This window comes from Marmota marmota, unplaced genomic scaffold (assembly GCF_001458135.2).
Source record: "Marmota marmota marmota unplaced genomic scaffold, marMar, whole genome shotgun sequence".
NCBI lineage: Eukaryota > Metazoa > Chordata > Mammalia > Rodentia > Sciuridae > Marmota > Marmota marmota.
The window spans coordinates 3,881,334-3,887,459 of NW_026000316.1; positions in this window are offsets into that span (position 1 = coordinate 3,881,334).

Sequence of the window (6,126 nt, forward strand, 5' to 3'; positions counted from 1 at the left end):
TAGCATTAAAAGAGAATAAAATCATGACATTTTCAGATAAATGGATGGAGCTGGAGAATATCATGCTAAGCAAAGTAAGCCAATCCCAAAAAACCAAAGACTGAATGTTCTCTCTGAGAAGTGAATGGATCCATAATGGGGGGAAATGGGAAAAATGTAGGAACTTTGATGGGGCAAAGGGGAGGGAGGAGAAGGGAGGGGACATGGTGGTAGGAAACATGGTGGAATGAGATGAACATTATTACCCTTGGTACACATACCCTAGATACACATATGGTGCAACCATATATGTATGTTAAGAGAAATGTTAAGTTGTGCTACAATTGTGTACAATGAATCAAAATGCATTCTGTTATCATATATACTTAATTAAAGTAAATTTAAAAAATATTCAGATAGAAAAAAAATTAAAAAATGAAATTTATTTAAAAAAAGAACATAGGCAGGCTAGGGACAGTGTAGTAATCAAGGTAGGCTTCAGTAAGAAACAAAACTGAGCTAAAAATGACTTGAATAAGGTGAGTGAATTAGACAAATAGATATCTGGGGGGGGACTCAAAGCAGAAGGAATAGTCCCCTAAGAGAATAGTATGTTTGTTGTATGTGAGGGATCACAAGGAAGCAAGTGTGACTGAAGCTGAGATGAGTCCCAGAATAGTGTCAGAAGTGATTAGAGAAATCATGGGGGCTAGATTACACTGGACTTCATTGACTATTGTAAGCATGGTGAGCATGGTGGCTTTAACTATAGTTGATATGAACAGGTTTTGCAAGGATCTGAGCAAAAGACTGATGTGGTTTGGTTTCCATTTTTAAAAAATAATGTGGGTTGCTTAGTTGAAAATATACTACAGGGAAAGAAAGAAAGAAGCAAGGATACTTCTAGTTGGAAAGTCATTGCATATGGTGGTGCCAAGGACCAGGCTGGTTGCTGTGGATATAGTAAATCGTGCTCAGATTCCAGATATATTTCATTTTTAAAATTTTTAGTTATACATGACAGTAGAATGTATTTTGACATATCATACATATGTGGAGTATAACTTCCCATTCTTGTTGTTGCCCAGATATATTTTCAATGTGAAACAATGGTATTTCCTGATGAATTATACAAAGAATATGAAAGAAATACCAGAATCAAAGATGTCTCTAAAGTCTTCAGACCTTATCTTTAGTATATTCTTCTCACATTTCCCCATTAAAGTCTATTGATTTTGAGTTCTATTCCTTCAAAGTCTCTGCATTCCCAACTAACAAGATGATTAATAAAGCAATGCTATTTTTGTATAGTTGGGTCTTTAGTTATTGTTCTAGATTGAACGTAAATCAGGGAAAGGGTGAGGAAAAGCTCATTTTACTGGACTGAGGTTTAGTTTTGGATTAGGGCCTATTAAATCACTTCCCAGGAAATCTTTTTTTGTTGTTGTTATAAACCTTAGCACAAGACTGGTTCCATGCCCTAGCTTAGCAACTTGCTTTTGTTTGGACGCAGAATTACTTTGGCTCTGCACTCTCCTTGGTATATGATTAGGGATTGAATCTAGGTTTTTAAAGAGCTCACCAGGAAGACTCAATTGTTACAAGCCATAGGAACAGTTTATACTCAATTGCCTTAACCCATGCTATTGGCTGTTCAAATTAAACAATTTAAATCTGGCTCTTAAAACAAAAGTTTTCTAATTACTTTCACAACCCTCTGCCCAAGGGGCTTATGCTGGAAATTCCAAAGCCTTTAAGTTCTCCAATGAAGAAAACAAAATACTTTATTCATCAAATGTGAGAGCAAATGATTATTTATTGGATCAGTCCTTGAAGTTTAGCTATGGATTATTCTCAATGTCCTTACTTAAAGAAATGCATAGAAGGGTATCATCAAAATCAATCATCATAATATCATCACCACTTGAGTTAACAGAGAATTTTCTTTTAAGGCTTTGCATCTTGACTTAAGAAAAGAAAGATCTGAATTTTCTTTAGCTCCTTGATAGAGAATATCTTAGAACTAGAGAAAGGAATGAGCCATTGACCACTTCCAATATTTTTTATAAATATTAAAGGGTTAAACAATTCAAAACAGTTCAGCAGTGTTTTGTAATTTCCTGTTTCAATATTTTCAATTTCAGAGAACCTTAAAAAGATTATAGAAGGATTTAAAAATTGTTTCTAAAATCACTTTAGGGAAGATGTTGGGTAACAGACACACTCTCCATCTTTTACATGAATCAAGACAAGACATATTACCTATTTCATTATCTAACTACTCTTTACTTTCAAGAATCCATTTATTCTTTGTCTAGAAACTCCTCCTGACTTTCATATTTTATCAACATAAAGCCTTTGGAAAGTTTTCATGCTTTCTATAAAAACAAACTTAAAGCACAAAGAAATCTAATAAATAAGTGTTACTTTATGATGTGAAATTATAGGATAGTTAAGTTAGTATAAATTTAGAGTATATTTTTCTATAATTGACATTTTTGATCTTAAAAGCCTCCAACTTCATCCTCAACTAATTTGGCAAAAATTAGAAAATGAAAATAAAGTTTCTTGGTTTCAACTATATGTATAAATCAGGAAAGTTTGACGTTTTCTTTCATTATAAATGAGCTTATAACTCCTGATTTATTATCTACTTACCATATATACTAGAGTAGCACAATTATATAACTTTTTTGGTTTTTGTAATTCAGTAACAAATACCCTGGAGATCCAAAATAGATCCACCTAATTCCTTAAAATCAGAATATACTAGAGTGAGTTTACAGTATATTAGCCATCTGCTAGATTAATTATTGCAGATATGACTCCATGGGAATAAACAACTTAATAGACATGTTTTGGTTGAGAAGAAAGAAATTGATCATTTCTTGTAGAAATATTAACTCTTCCAGACCTTGTAGTCCTTATTAAGAAACTATAGACCCCAAAACAACAAAGAACAACTACAAAAGACACTGTAGGAAATGTTCCCTGATACCTATGTTAAATATGTCTGTTTGTCAACACTCATGAATATAATTTATACTGGTACCTTGTACTCATTCATTGCTTTCTTATCTTTCCATTAAACTTTGTGGTCATTAAAAAATAGTAAATGTACTTACAAAGAAATATATTTTAAGACATTGTATATATTGTTCATTTGTCATACACTGTACTTATCTTGTTTGTTATATGGTGTTAGGGAGTTAATTATGCCTTCCCCTATTTAAAGTTGATGTCCTAATCTGCATAGTCTCTGAATATGACTGTATTTGGAGATAGTATCTTAAAAAACAAGTTAAAAGGAAGTCATTAAGGATGACCTAATGAAAATAACTGGTCTCTTTATAAGAAGAGGAGATTGGGACATGGAAACACAGAGAGGAGGTCCTGTGAAAACGCAAAAAGATGGCCATCTATAAACCAAGGAGAGAGGCTTTAGAAGAGAACAATCCTGCTAATGTCTTGATCTTGGTCTTCTAGTTTCCAGAACTGAAAGAAAATAAATTTCCATTGTTTAAACCACCCAGTCTATGGAATTTTGCTAGAAGGCCTAGCAAATTAATTTACACAGATAATCATCTTCTTAGTGGCTTGTGTAGAAAGCATAAGTATCATAAATATGGGATTAGAAATATAATTCTTCCTGAAGTGTCTATAAACTGTGAAGCTTTTCATTCAATGTCATTTTAGTGTCATTCAGAGTGTTTCCTTTTACACTGACTCACTTTGGAATTGGGTCATAAGGTGCCATTTTTCATTTAATTCAGTTGTCAATTTTAGATATATGTCTTTATTCAACACATGTTGGCTGTGTGCCTATTATGTGCCAGGCACTCATCAAAGTGTTGGAGATAGAGTAGGGAGTACCAAAAAGTACCCTTATTCGTGGAGGCTGCATCTGAGCAGTGGTGATAGTCAGCAGATAGCAATGGTTCATTTCTTATTTTTATAAGAGTAGATTTTCTACCTTAATGGTTTCAAGATAATAGTCAACTATTTTATAATTGGTTTCTATTGTTACTCTAATGTATTTTTAAAGTTGGGAGTTTTGCAAAGGCCCAAATATTTTGAACTGCTACATTTTAATGACATTTAACAGTGCATAGCATATTGTATATAGCAGTTCAGCAAATGCTTGATAAATTGTTATAATTGCTCCTTAAATTTGCTGTGGTAGAAAGTGTTAGGTAGCTCTACATACTCAATTTTCCACAATGTTAGCTATAATAATTGCCACTGTTTTCCTTTACCATGTTGAGTTGCTACTTTATTTGGATATTAATTGCCATCCTTATAATTTCTGCCTTGTATTTTAATATTTATTTTTATAAGATGGAAGAATATAGAGTTGCTTTTGGAACTTTGCCTGAAAATAATTTCAGATTTCTTGTTAGCCTTCCTTCTATACATTATAAGCACCATTTGCAAAATATAGTCTGATAGCATATTGTTGAAAAGAATATTTACTGATGAAATAACAATGTTTAGGAAACTAACTTCTGAATTTTTCCCAAAGCATGATAAATCTCCTAGATTCATAATGTATCTTGGCCATTCTAATGGGGAAAACATGACCTCCTAAGGAGCTGATGTTATTTTTATAACTTATCTACTACATCTCTTTTTTGGCCACTGTGTAAAAATCCTTGCAGTATTCCTATGTTTGTTTTAATTTTTTGTTTCTGTTTGTTTATTTTGGAGAAGGGTATAGAAAGAGTTTTATCTTTGCTAGATTGATTTCTATATGATGATGACAGCACTAAATTATATTAGTTTATTATATGCATTAATTTTAACCATAATGGTTCTGAAGTGGTTCTGAATATATTGCAATGTATACATTTCTACAGAAAGTTGTTGAGGAGTAAATATTCACTGCTTTACAACTGTGTTTTAGTGCTAGGGATTTTTGAAGATGATACAGATACACACTAAAAATTCAACAGATGACCTTAAAGTGCACTAACATTTCAACTGACATTTTCCTACATGATTTATACTTTGCCCAGTGGTCAGACAGTGAATCAGTCAAACTGACTTATCCTGATTCATGAAAAGGTGAAAAGGTGCGTTCTCTGTGACTCAACGCCTTCCCTGAGGTGATTTTGGAAACAGTTTTGAAAGACTTACTCTAACTTTTTAGGCTGCTCTAAACTTCAAAGCCCTGAAAACAAAGAAATCAAAACAACAAAATGATAAATAATATTTTGGTTATTGTATTTGTAAAACATGACTCCTTCAAGACTTGATGGTATTTTTAAAATTCATTACCTTTTTCTCTCCAAAAAATATTAGCATGTTTTATTTATTGTGAGAACTAGTCCAATGACATTTTTCCTTCATATTTTGCATATGGGCTGGGGAATTATGCACATATTTGAGAATCAGGAGATATTTAGAATTCTACAAAGATTGCTCAAAAAAATGGGTCTAGAAAAGTTTGACATCAGAAAACAAAGCAATTTATTCCCAGGAAGAGGTAGAGAACACGGGGAAGATGACAACTCAAATATTTTTAACTGTAAAGGACACTTTTTCTTTTTTACTTTTACTAAAAGAATTGAATCCTGACAGCAGCTATAAATAACAAGGTCATTTGCTTAGGTGAGAGGAGCCGATTTGTTTCCTCCAAATAAGCACATACGGCAGCTACTCTTGCCAAATGCCAAAGTTTTGGTAAATGTATGCAGAGAAAAGACAAAGGCTGCCCATAAAAACCATCAGAGTTGAAAGTTCCACGAATTTTAAGAGTGATAGAAAATGTATTTGCTTTCTTAAGGAGTATGTAGTTTCAGCCCAGGAGTTCAATATTGCAGAGCATAAATAGTACTCCTAAATTGATGGAAAGAATACTGTACATTTAATGATTGTCAAAGACCAAAGGAAGAGCAAGAAAAAAAAATATTTCATTAACCTCTTATATCAAAGCAAAACTAGAAGTGGAAGGAAAAGGTAAACTTGAGAAAGCGGAAGAAAAGCTCTAATTCTACAAACAACCCACCTACCAGAAATGCTGAAAATATTTTTAAAAATCCGCATCATCTGTATGAGCCTAGGGCTGAAAAGGTAAAGCAAGATATAGCCCTTGCTTCCTGCCACACACACACACACACACAAAAAAAAAAAAAAAAAAAAAAAACA